This window comes from Phyllobates terribilis, unplaced genomic scaffold, assembly GCF_046119375.1.
Source record: "Phyllobates terribilis strain yellow unplaced genomic scaffold, ASM4611937v1 Scaffold_4__5_contigs__length_816908805, whole genome shotgun sequence".
Taxonomy (NCBI): Eukaryota; Metazoa; Chordata; class Amphibia; order Anura; family Dendrobatidae; genus Phyllobates; species Phyllobates terribilis.
The window spans coordinates 791384839-791397702 of NW_027362764.1; positions in this window are offsets into that span (position 1 = coordinate 791384839).

The window sequence follows — 12864 nt, forward strand, 5'->3', positions numbered from 1 at the left end:
TTTTTAAAACGATAATGCCACAGCCATGGTGATTGTGGCATTACAGTGGTTGCCCAAATCGATGGGAACAGTGCTCACAATGAAGCATGAAAAGCCGGCAATTCAGCAGCGGCATACACCGGTACCCGACAATTTAGAACAGAAAGAATAGAGCTTCACACATAGATTAGATAGATGGAAACATGTCAGTCACATATATAAGAAGCACAGTGACAGTGTTGCTTACTGTACTTGTCATTTAGTGTTAAAGGATTTATTTTAAAAAATATTAGTGTTTTCATGCACTGTCTCTTTAAAAAAGCCGGCCGGCAATTCAGCATCGGTACCCGACAATATAGAACAGAAAGAATAGAGCATCACACATAGATTAGATAGATAGAAACATGTCAGTCACATATATAATAAGTACAGTGATAGTGTTGGTTACTGTACTTGTCATTTAGTGTTAAAATAAAGGATTTATTAAAAAAAAAATTGGCGTGGGGTTCCCCGTAATTTTAGTCTCTAGCGGAGGTTAAGCAGATGGCTGGGGCAGATGTTTGAAGCCTGGGAAGGGGGTAATACCCACGGAGCTTCCCAGGCTACTAATATCAGCCCCCAGCTGAATACCTAGCCTTCACTAGCTATTAAAATGGGGGACACCAAAAAAGATGACGTGGGGTCCCCCCTATTTTAATAGCTAGCAAAGGCTAGGCAGACAGCTGGGGGCTGATATTAATAGCCCAGGAAGGGTGCCATGAATATTGGCCCCCTCCCAGGCTAGAAACACCAGCCGTCAGCCGCCCCAGAAATGGCGCATCCACAGGATGCGCCAATTCTGGCACTTAGCCTCGCTCTTCCCACTGCCCTGTAGCGTTGGCAGTGGGGTAATAGGGCTGGGGTTGATGTCAGCTTATAATGCCAGCTGACATCAAGCCCAGGTTAGTAATGGAGAGGCGTCTATAAGACACCCCCATTACTAACCCCATAGTGAAAGTTAAAAAAAACACAAACACCCAGAATAAAGTCCTTTAATTGAAATAAACACACAATTCTTTATTGTTCTAAATTAAACCATACTTACCATCACGCCCATTCCAGCTGAAGCCAACGATCTCCTGCAATAAAAGTAAAATAATAAACCAACATCATCCTTACCTTTCGATGGTTCCCAGGACAGCTCCAGCTCTGCTACATCGAGATGACAGGCTGGATCGCAGCAGAAAGCTAAGTGCCAGAATTGGCGCATCCTATGGATGCGCCTTTTCTGGGGCGGCTGACGGCTGGTGTTTCTAGCCTGGGAGGGGTCAATATTCATGGCACCCTTCCTGGGCTATTAATATCAGCCCCCAGCTGTCGGCCTAGCCTTTGCTAGCTATTAAAATAGGGGGGACCCCACGTCATTTTTCTTTTGGGGTCCCCCATTTTAATAGCTAGTAAAGGCTAGGTATTCAGCTGGGGGCTGATATTAGTAGCCTGGGAAGCTCCGTGGGTATTACCCCCTTCCCAGGCTTCAAACATCTGCCCCAGCCGTCTGCTTAACCTCCGCTAGAGACTAAAATTACGGGGAACCCCACGCCAATTTTTTTTTTAATAAATCCTTTATTTTAACACTAAATGACAAGTACAGTAATCAACACTATCACTGTACTTCTTATATATGTGACTGACATGTTTCTATCTATCTAATCTATGTGTGATGCTCTATTCTTTCTGTTCTAAATTGTCGGGTACCGGTGGTGAATTGCCGGCCGGCTTTTTTAAAGAGATGGTGCATGAAAACACTATTATTTTTTAAAATAAATCCTTTAACACTAAATGACAAGTACAGTAACCAACACTGTCACTGTACTTCATATATACAGTACAGACCAAAAGTTTGGACACACCTTCTCATTTAAAGATTTTTCTGTATTTTCATGACTATGAAAATTGTACATTCACACTGAAGGCATCAAAGCTATGAATTAACACGTGGAATTATATACTTAACAAAAAAGTGTGAAACAACTGAAAATATGTCTTATTTTATAGGTTCTTCAAAGTAGCCACCTTTTGCTTTGATGACTGCTTTGCACACTCTTGGCATTCTCTTGATGAGCTTCAAGAGGTAGTCACCGGAAATGGTCTACCAACAATCTTGAAGGAGTTCCCAGAGATGCTTAGCACTTGTTGGCCCTTTTGCCTTCACTCTGCGGTCCAGCTCACCCCAAACCATCTCGATTGGGTTCATGTCTGGTGACTGTGGAGGCCAGGTCATCTGGCGTAGCACCCCATCACTCTCCCTGTTGGTTAAATAGCCCTTACACAGCCTGGAGGTGTGTTTGGGGTCATTGTCCTGTTAAAAAATAAATGATGGTCCAACTAAACGCAAAGCGGATGGAATAGCATGCCGCTGCAAGATGCTGTGGTAGCCATGCTGGTTCAGTATGCCTTCAATTTTGAATAAATCCCCAACAGTGTCACCAGCAAAGCATCCCCACACCATCACACCTCCTCCTCCATGCTTCACGGTGGGAACTAGGCATGTAGAATCCATCCGTTCACCTAATCTGCGTCGCACAAAGACACGGTGGTTGGAACCAAAGATCTCAAATTTGGACTCATCAGACCAAAGCACAGATTTCCATTGGTCTAATGTCCATTCCTTGTGTTCTTTAGCCCAAACAAGTCTCTTCTGCTCGTTGCCTGTCCTTAGCAGTGGTTTCCTAGCAGCTATTTTACCATGAAGGCCTGCTGCACAAAGTCTCCTCTTAAAAGTTGTTGAAGAGATGTGTCTGCTGCTAGAACTCTGTGTGGCATTGACCTGGTCTCTAATCTGAGCTGCTGTTAACCTGCGATTTCTGAGGTTGGTGACTCGGATAAACTTATCCTCAGAAGCAGAGGTGACTCTTGGTCTTCCTTTCCTGGGGCAGTCCTCATGTGAGCCAGTTTCTTTGTAGCGCTTGATGGTTTTTGCAACTGCACTTGGGGACACTTTCAAAGTTTTCCCAATTTTTCACACTTACTGACCTTCATTTCTTAAAGTAAGGATGGCCACTCGTTTTTATTTACTTAGCTGCTTTTTTCTTGCCGTAATACAAATTCTAACAGTCTATTCAGTAGGACTATCAGCTGTGTATCCACAAGACTTCTGCACAACACAACTGATGGTCCCAATCCCATTTATAAGGCAAGAAATCCCACTTGTTAAACCTGACAGGGCACACCTGTGAAGTGAAAAACATTTCCGGTGACTACCTCTTGAAGCTCATCACGAGAATGCCAAGAGTGTGCAAAGCAGTCATCAAAGCAAGAGGTGGCTACTTTGAAGAACCTAGAATATAAGACATATTTTCAGTTGTTTCACACTTTTTTGTTAAGTATATAGTTCCACATGTGTTAATTCATAGTTTTGATGCCTTCAGTGTGAATGTACAATTTTCAAAGTCATGAAAATACAGAAAAATCTTTAAATGAGAAGGTGTGTCCAAACTTTTGGTCTGTACTGTATGTGACTGACATGTTTCTATGTATCTAATCTATGTGTGAAGCTCTATTCTTTCTGTTCTAAATTGTCGGGTACCGGTGTATGCCGCTGCTGAATTGCCGGCTTTTCATGTTTCACTGTGAGCACTGTTCCCATCGATTTGGGCATCCACCTCCCCCAATACATTCTACATTATTGTTAGTTGTTTTCCTTCATGTAGAATTAACCTACAAGGAAAGAAAGGGTTTATTTTCATTCCGATATTTGTGTCCCATTGACTTGCATTGGTTTCCGGTATCAGAATCGGCGATATCCGATACTTTTTGGGTATCTGCCCGATCCAATCCGATCCGATATTTCCTGATATCGGAAGGTATCGCTCAACACTATTCGTAACCTTTTGTATTGACCACAGCATTGAAGATGTTCAATTATAGAATTAATAATAGAAAATACAAATTGCCTAATAATTCTGCACACATCTTTGTGCTGGAGATTCCAGTATTCTTACGATGCTGAGAACCAGGCCCTTCGGGGACAGAATGCAGCCAGTAGAATTTTTTATAGTTTTGACAGCCTGATTTAGATAAATTTATTTTGGGTACAAGACAGCATTGCCTGGAAGATGGAAGGAAGCAGAAATTTCCAGGAATGGCAAATGCATTTAGGACATCTGGATGGTCAGATTTACTGAAAACAGATCTATATGAGGAGTTCCCAAACTGTGAGTAAAAGTACTTCATGGAGAGATTCTTCTCTGCTGGGTTCAGATCATCCTTAATAATCACAGAACCACTTAATTGTTGGGTTCTTCAATCTCGCATATTTTACTCTGCCCAATTTAGGACTTTCTTTTGCTCTTGTGACAGGGTTAGACTTCTCATTGCTTGATGATGATGATGATGTAGAATACAAAAATTGCATAGTCTGACCTTCTCCTTACTTTATTCATGAAATTAAAGAGTTCAATTCTTATGTTCTTCGATTCTCTGAGATTGTGCAAGACTTTCTTAGAAAAGGCCATGGACTTCTCACCAACTGATGAGTAGGGTCCTCAACATTGGGCCGAATTATCTGTAGTTATAACAATGTTCTTCTTCAGTGGAAGCATTTTGCCCTGGAAAGGTTGGTATCTTAAATCCTGCCACAAGTCAGAGAACCGATCTTTGTTTCTCATGTAAAACTGAAGGATTTAAATCTCAGATTAGAAAAATATTTCCGGTCGCAGGTCCCAAAAATATGAGCCTTCACCAAACGAACGGGATTGAGAGAAGAGTCTAAAAGCCACTGATGGCTGAATGTACTGAGAGAGGAGGAGAATAAATAAGATGACTAACTTCTTTCTAGAAATCTTTTACTCAGGAAGAAAACTGTTTGGTTTGTGGAACCCATCTTAAAACCGAACATCTCGGTGGTTGGAGTTAAATGAGGGTGGAAGAAGCCAAATATTGTGGAGAAGATAGAGAGTCATTCAGGTTTCAGGTGGTACTGATGGCTTATTGGGAAAGATGCCGCAACCAACCAATCAATCATCTAGATATGGAATGATGCGTATTCACTGAAGCTGATAGGACAACATTGGCCACTTTTGAGAACACCTTTGAAGTTGGTGATAATCCAAAGATGAAAGCTTTGGATTGAAAATGGCAGAATTTTCCTTGAATCTCAACAATCCTGAAAAATTTAGTCTTCAGCTGAAAGAGGAATGTGAAAAAGGCATCTAAATTAAATGACCATAATTTCCTTAAGTTACAAGTTGGCAGTAGCAGAATTTATTGTTTCCATTCTGAATATCTTTTTCTACCAGGAGAATTCTGGTTTTAGCCCTAGGAAGACTCCTCTCCCATGTTGATGCTAAAGAATGGGCCAAGAGATCTTTTTGGTCAAGAATTCTTTAAGGAGAAGGATGACAGATGGGTTTAATTGGCACATACAGTTGTAACCAGAAGTTTCCATTCACTATATAAAAAGACACATCTGCATGTTTTTCTCAATATCTGACATGAAATCAGAATAAACCTTTCCCGTTTTAGGTCAATTAGGATTACCATCATTTTTAATATTTGCCAAATAGCAGAATAATGAGAGAGAGAGAATGTTTTAAGGCATTTTTATTACTTACTGCAAAGTCAAAAGTTTACATACACTAAGATTACTATGCCTTTAAACAATTCTGGACTGCCCATATGATGATGTCATGTGTTTGGAAGCTTCGGAGTTAACTAGAGACACACCTGTGGATGTATTTTAATGCACACCTGAAACACACTGCTTCTTTGTGTAGCATCATGGGAAAGTCTAAAGAAATGAGTCAATATATAAGGAAGAGAATTGTGGACAATTCTGGCTCATCGTTGGGTACAATTTCAAGATACCTGAAGGTGCCTCGTTCATCTATACAAACAATTATATGTGAGTACAAACAAGATGGGAATGTCCAACCATTATACCGCTCAGGAAGGAGACAGGTTCTGTGTCCCAGAGATGAACGTGCTTTGGTCCGACATGTGCATATCAACCAAAGGACAAAAGCAAAAGACCTTGTGAAGATGATGGCGGGAGCTGGTAAGATTGTGTCAATAACCACAGTGAAATGAGTACTCTAGCAACATGGCCTGAAAGGTCACTCTGCCAGGAAGAAGCCATTACTCCAAAAGAAACATAACAAAAGTCAGATTAATGTTTGCAAATGCACACAGGAGCAAAGACCTTAATTTTTGGAGACATGTCCTGTGGCCTGATGAAACTAAAATTGAACTTTTTGGGCATAATGACCATCGTTATGTTTGGAGGAAAAAGGGAGAAGCACGGAAGCCTAAGAACAGCATCCCAACTGTGAAACATGGGGGTGGCAGCATCATGTTGTGGGGTTGTTTTGCTGCAGGAGGGACTGGTGCACTTCACAAAATGGATGGCATCATGAGAAAAGAAGATTATGTGGCAATACTGAAGCAACATCTCAAGACATCAGCCAGGAAGTTAAAGCTTGAGCGTAAATGGGTGTTTCAAATGGACAATAACCAGAAGCATACTGCCAAAATGGTAACAAAGTGGCTTAAGGATAACAAAGTCAATGTTTTGGAGTGGTCATCACAAAGCCCTGATCTCAATCCCATTGAAAATTTATGGGCAAAGCTGAAAAGACAGGTGTCTATAATACAGTACATTAGATGTAATATGTGAAAATTGGCACTGATACGCCCATGTAAAATGCAACATTAGTATTAGCACTTACAGTGCTGCTCACCATTATTGGCACGCCTTCATTTTTTTCATAGACTGTACAATATTTTCAGAAATAAATGGAAATGTACCAAAGTTATATCCTCAGGATTTTTTAATTAGTGATCCAAAGCAATACAGCAATAAAACATTGTTTTTCTACTTCCATGTTGCAATTTCAGTGAAGAAACAGAATAAACAGCATGTGCAGCAATAAAGGCACCCCTAATTAATACTTTGTTGCACACCCTTTGGCATTGCTGACAGCCTCCAAATGTTTCTTGTAGCCATCTATAAGCTTCTTGCACTTCTCAGCTGGAATTTTCTCCCACTCTTCCTTTGCAGTTTGTTCAAGCTCTTGAATGTTTGCAGGTTCTTTTCCCCAATGGCAGATTTCAGCTCACCCCGAAGATTTTCAATGGGATTGTGGTCAGGACTCATTGCTGGCCAATTTAAATTGTTCCTTTTTTGCTTTTTCAACCATTCCTGTGTACTTTTGGATGTGTGCTCTGGGTCATTGTCTTGCTTGAGGACCCATGATCTTCGACTCATACCAAGTTTTGTTACACTGGGTAGGACATTTCACTCTAAAATCTCTTGATAATTCTCTGATTTCATGATGAAATGGTCAAGGCCTCCAGTACCAGATGCAGCAAAGCAACCCCACAGCATTATGGATCCTCCACCATGCTTAACTGTTGGTAAAATGTTAATTTTTTCATAAGCTTCATTGCGCCGTCTGTAAACAAACTGTTGCTTTGCATTGTCAAAAGCTCTATTTTTGTTCCATCTGTCCACAGAACATTTTCCCAGAAGGGTTGTGGTTTTTCAAGGTATTCTTTGGCAAAGATCAGTAGCTCCTTTTTATATCTTCTCTTCAGCAATGGTTTCTTCCTTGGCCTTCGCCCATAAAGCTCTGCTTGGTTTAGTGTGTTGCGTATGGTACTTGTTGAAACCATGACCCCAGACTGTTCCATGTTGGCCTTCAGGTTTTTGGATGTTTGACGTGGTGTTTTTTCCACCATTTGCACCACCCTTCAAAGACATCTCTTGTCAATTTTCCTCTTTCCCCCACGCCAAGGTTTTTTTTTGACAGTTCCATGCTTGGCAAACTTCTTAATAACATTGCACACTGTTGAAACTGGGACATCAAGGTCTTTGGAGATGGCCTTATACCATTTAGATGTCTTGTGTTTGCTAATAATAGCAGTTCTGATGTCCTCAGACAGCTCCTTTGCCTTCACCATTGTGACAAAGGAACAGGGCCTACCATGTGGCTTTTTAAAACACGGAAGTCATCATTCATTGGCTAATTCATGTCACATGGGCACCGACAATTAATCACAGGTGAATCTCTTTTGTGATTTACCACAGGTGAGTCAAAATGTATTTCCATACGAAATTAATGTAAAGCGTGCCGTGCCAATACCAGTGTCACAGCAAGCTTTAAGTTTTTCTATTTTTCCCTCCCATTGTTTTTTGCTTTAAATAATTGTTTATCATTTGCTTTTTTGTATTTAACACGAGTCTCTATACAAAAAAACTGTTTCACTTGATTAATTTTTTTTCAGGAGATATTCCACATTATATACTTGAACTTCATGGGTGCCAATAATGATGAGCAGGACTGTAAGTGCCTATAATAACGGATTTTTTCCTAAAAGAGCATAGTGAATAAAGTGCCTATAGTGCATAAGAAGCAATATACCAGAAATGGCATTAGGACTCCTGTATAAAGTGTAGCAATGGAATTGGGACTCCAATGACCTACTGATAAATCAGCAAATTCATGAGAGCCCACCAGCCGTGACAAGGTGACCTTTCTTTGATGGAATCCAAAATCTAATATTTATCAAACATGACTCTCCTAAAAGTATACAGATTTAAATGGCAGGTAGGATCCAACATTAAATCAAAACAGTCTCAGGCTGATGGGAGGAGAAATCTGGAGGCAGTCACCACCTCCAACCATATACAGCAAAAACAAAAACTGACCAGCCTTGGAGAGGCATTTTTGTCAAATATTCAGTTTATGCTCCCATTAAAGAATGGAACCAAATGTCACACAACCAGTGTTGGTCCACAATAGTATCCTATATTCTACATTATTATAATTAATATATAATATTATTAAGCACAGGATACTATTGCTGTACCAACACTCTTTGTGTGATACTTCTATTACTTGTGTCGAATCTGTATTGAATATACACTGGTATAATATTGTATTCACTTTATACTTTGAAGCAGCGCAACTGTTTTTTCATCTGGTGCGCTTAATACAGACTCCAGACACTTTTATTTGACACAATCTCACATTTCTAATACCATGGCTTATTCTCTAATTGGTTCCTTATGTACCATCCTATAGATGGGTGGATTAGACTTGATGAATCATCATTTGGTGCTGTATTTATGTACTGATGTTAGTGTGGGTGATGTATTTATGTACTTATGATGTTTCTGGTGCTGTATTCATGTACTGATGGTGGCTCTGTTGCTGTATTTGTGTACCCATATTGATGCTGGTGATGTATTCATGTACTGATGGTGATTCTGGTGCTGTATTCATGTACAAATGGTAGTTCTGGTGCTGTTTCATGTACTGATGGTGGTTCTGGTGATGTTTCAATATATTTATGATGGTTCTGGCAATGTATTCCTGTACTGATAGTGGTTCTAGTGAGGAATTTTTGTACTGATGGTGGTTCTGGTGCTAAATTTATGTGGTTTTGGTCCTGTATTTTGGTACTTATTGTGGTTCTATTTTCATGTATAAGTGGTGGCTCTGGTGATATATTTATGTGCTGATGGTGGTTTTGGTGCTGTATTCCTGTACTAATGGTAGATCTGGTGCTGTGTTCCATCATAACAAACAGTGATTTGTAATATAAACTGAAATACTGTGGTATGGCAGTATATAGTATAAACGATCAGACGATCAGAGGTTCAAGACTAAATAATGGTGAGTGAATACTGTTAAAGCAAAACTCAAAAAAACAATGACAGAATTGCATTTGTTCACTGGAGGTTTAAATTGCACTGCGAGAAGATGTACAATTTCAATTTTCGCCTCAGGAAGCAGAAAAGCTGCAATCGTCACTGGGTAGAAGGACCTCTGAAACTGTCACCAGCCAGAAAAACGCAATGAAACACATTGATGAATTATATGCATTAAAGGGACATTGTAAATGCATGAGGAAGTTATGCTGTAAGCAGGAAGATGGCCACAGGGCCCAGCAGCCACACAGAATCTGAAAAAAAGCACGTTAATGATCAGTAGCAAAAGGTAGAACTGCTCGCTGCAGATAACAAAAGAAGCTAGGAAAATGGATTCACCACCTAATAAGCAGCACAATAACAATAATTCTGTTGGCAGGGAACCTCCCAGGTGCTGTATTATACATGTAATAAGTAGCTGTATAATTTGCATAAACACTGAGTACAGGAAATGCACTGGAAAATGTAATAAACTGCAGACAGCAAAAGCACAAGGGGAAAGACCTCACAATTAACTGAGCTGGATGTGTTCTCCATAACTCTATGTACAGGGACAGCCCTGACAATGTAATGTACAAGTAATATGCAGCAGCATGGTTTCCATACACACTAAAGTGTTATAGAAGAAGTAATAAGCAGCAATATCATTTGTATAAACATGGAGGACCTGAAAATCCAGATACCAAAATATGCTGCAAGCAGGAAAAAGCACATGGGGAATGAACTCAACAGCTAATTTTGCATGTATTCTTCATAACTATATGTACAGGGACAAGCCTTAGACGGTAATATACATGAAATATGCAGTATAGTGATTTCCATCTACACTGAACGTTTAATATGCTGCACATTTTCTCCAAAACTCTACATACAGGAAAAAGCCCACAGTACTGTACATCAAGAAAGAGGTGAGAATCAAAATATCCCTAGTGTGCTGCCCCTGGGTGAAGAGGGAAGTAGTTATATTCATCTACATAAAGGGCAGTATTATAGTAGTTATATTCTTGTACATAGGAGCAGTATTATAGTAGTTATATTCTTGTACATAGGAGCATTATTATAGTAGTTATATTCATCTACATAAAGGGCAGTATTATGGTAGTTATATTCTTGTAAATAGGAGCAGTATTATAGTAGTTATATTCTTGTACATAGGAGCATTATTATAGTAGTTATATTCTTGTACATAGGCGGCAGTATTATAGTAGTTATATTCTTGTACATAGGGGGCAGTATTATAGTAGTTATATTCTTGTACATAGGAGCAGTATTATAGTAGTTATATTCTTGTACATAGGGGCAGTATTATAGTAGTTATATTCTTGTACATAGGGGGCAGTATTATAGTAGTTATATTCTTGTACATAGGAGCAGTATTATAGTAGTTATATTCTTGTACATAGGGGGCAGTATTATAGTAGTTATATTCTTGTACATAGGGGGCAGTATTATAGTAGTTATATTCCTGTACATAGGGGCAGTATTATAGTAGTTATATTCTTGTACATAGGAGCAGTATTATAGTAGTTATATTCTTGTACATAGGGGGCAGTATTATGGTAGTTATATTCTTGTACATAGGAGCAGTATTATAGTAGTTATATTCTTGTACATAGGAGCAGTATTATAGTAGTTATATTCTTGTACATAGGGGCAGTATTATAGTAGTTATATTCTTGTACATAGGGGGCAGTATTATAGTAGTTATATTCTTGTACATAGGAGCAGTATTATAGTAGTTATATTCTTGTACATAGGGGGCAGTATTATAGTAGTTATATTCTTGTACATAGGGGGCAGTATTATAGTAGTTATATTCCTGTACATAGGGGCAGTATTATAGTAGTTATATTCTTGTACATAGGAGCAGTATTACAGTAGTTATATTCATTTACATAAAGGGCAGTATTATAGTAGTTATATTCCTGTACATAGGAGCAGTATTATAGTAGTTATATTCTTGTACATAGGGGCAGTATTATAATAGTTATAATCCTGTACATAGGGGCAGTATTATAGTAGTTATATTCTTGTACATAGGAGGCAGTATTATAGTAGTTATATTCTTGTACACAGGAGCAGTATTATAGCAGTTATATTCTTGTACATAGGGGGCAGTATTATAGTAGTTATATTCTTGTATATAGGGGCAGTATTATAGTAGTTATATTCTTGTACATAGGAGCAGTATTATAATAGTTATATTCTTGTACATAGGGGGCAGTATTACAGTAGTTATATTCTTGTACATAGGAGCAGTATTATAGTAGTTATATTCTTGTACATAGGGAGCTGTATTATAGTAGTTATATTCTTGTACATAGTAGCAGTATTATAGTAGTTATATTCTTGTACATAGGAGCAGTATTATAGTAGTTATATTCTTGTACATAGGGGCAGTATTATAGTAGTTATATTCTTGTACATAGGGGGCAGTATTATAGTAGTTATATTCCTGTACATAGGGGCAGTATTATAGTAGTTATATTCTTGTACATAGGGGCAGTATTATAGTAGTTATATTCTTGTACATAGGAGCAGTATTATAGTAGTTATATTCTTGTATATAGGGAGCAGTATTTTAGTAGTTAAATTCATTTACATAAAGGGCAGTATTATAGTAGTTATATTCCTGTACATAGGAGCAGTATAATAGTAGTTATATTCTTGTACATAGGGGCAGTATTATAGTAGTTATATTCCTGTACATAGGGGCAGTATTATAGTAGTTATATTCTTGTACATAGGGGCAGTATTATAGTAGTTATATTCTTGTACATAGGGGCAGTATTATAGTAGTTATATTCTTGTACATAGGAGGCAGTATTATAGTAGTTATATTCTTGTACATAGGAGCAGTATTATAGTAGTTATATTCTTGTACATAGGGAGCTGTATTATAGTAGTTATATTCTTGTACATAGTAGCAGTATTACAGTAGTTATATTCTTGTACATAGGAGCAGTATTATAGTAGTTATATTCTTGTACATAGGGTCAGTATTATAGTAGTTATATTCTTGTACATAGGGGGCAGTATTATAGTAGTTACATTCTTGTACATAGGAGCAGTATTATAATAGTTATATTCTTGTACATAGGGGGCAGTATTATAGTAGTTATATTCTTGTACATAGGAGCAGTATTATAGTAGTTATATTCTTGTACATAGGAAGCTGTACTATAGTAGTTATA